Genomic DNA, 1,056 nt, shown 5'->3' on the forward strand with positions numbered 1-1,056 from the left:
CGCCCCAGCCCCGCCGCCCGCCGCCAGGGGGCGCGGCTGCCGGTAACGGCCGGCGGGGCCCGCGCGGGGGGTGCGGGCGCGGCGCTGGGGACGGGGCCGCCCGTGGCGGCGAAGCCAGAAGCGGCGCCGGTGCCGCCCGCGAGGGCCCCGCTGCGTGCCGCGGCCTGCCCAGCCCCCGGCCACCATCTTGCTGCACGCGCTTTACCTCAGCCCCCCGCGCGGCCCGGCCCCCCCCGCCCTCGGCCTGCGCCCGCCGCCGCGGGGCCCCCCGGCTCCTGCGGCCTCCCCGCCGCAGCCGGAGCCCGGGCCGGGGTGGCTGGAGGGAGAGGTTGTTCCTTCACCCCCTCTCTCACACGCAGCAGGCGGCCCCGTCGGCGCATCGAAGGCGCTGGCCCAGGGCCCGGGCAGGGAAACGCTCACCGACCGATCTGGGGGAAGCTTGGTGCTCCCACGCGCCTCTTCTCCGTGCTGCTCCCGAAGGAGCAGGCGCGCGTCGAGCCTGCCCGACAAGGCAGCCCTTCATTTCAGTACCGTGGGTGGCGTGGCGGCTGCGTTGCCCTACGGCAAGGCAGCGGTGCTGGAAGACTTGATTCTCCACCCAAAACCGGGCGACAAAGCAGGCGACGAAGGCAAAGCCAGCGCTGCGGGGCCGTGGCTTTCACGTTGCGGGAGGCTCCCGCGGGGCCGCCCGAAGCCACATCTGCCGTATTTCGGTGGTGAGCGCACCCAGGATCACCGCCTCATGGCAGAGCCATTGCAGGATGAATCATAGAGTCATAGAATCGTCAAGGTTGGAAAAGACCCTTAAGATCATCAAGTCCAACTGTTAACCTATCACTGCCAAGTCCATCTATACCATGTCCTCGAGCACCACATCTATCCGTTCTATAAATACCTCCAGGGATGGAGACTCAACCACTTCCCTGGGCAGCCTGTGCCAATGCTTGACCACCCTTTCGGGGAAGAAGTTTTTCCCAATACCCAACCCAAACCTGCCCTGGCGCAGCTTGAGGCCGTTCCCTCTCGTCCCATCGCTTGTTCCTGGGGAGCAGAGAC

Source organism: Platalea leucorodia (assembly GCF_965183815.1).
Source record: "Platalea leucorodia genome assembly, chromosome: 15".
In the NCBI taxonomy this organism is placed as follows: Eukaryota; Metazoa; Chordata; class Aves; order Pelecaniformes; family Threskiornithidae; genus Platalea; species Platalea leucorodia.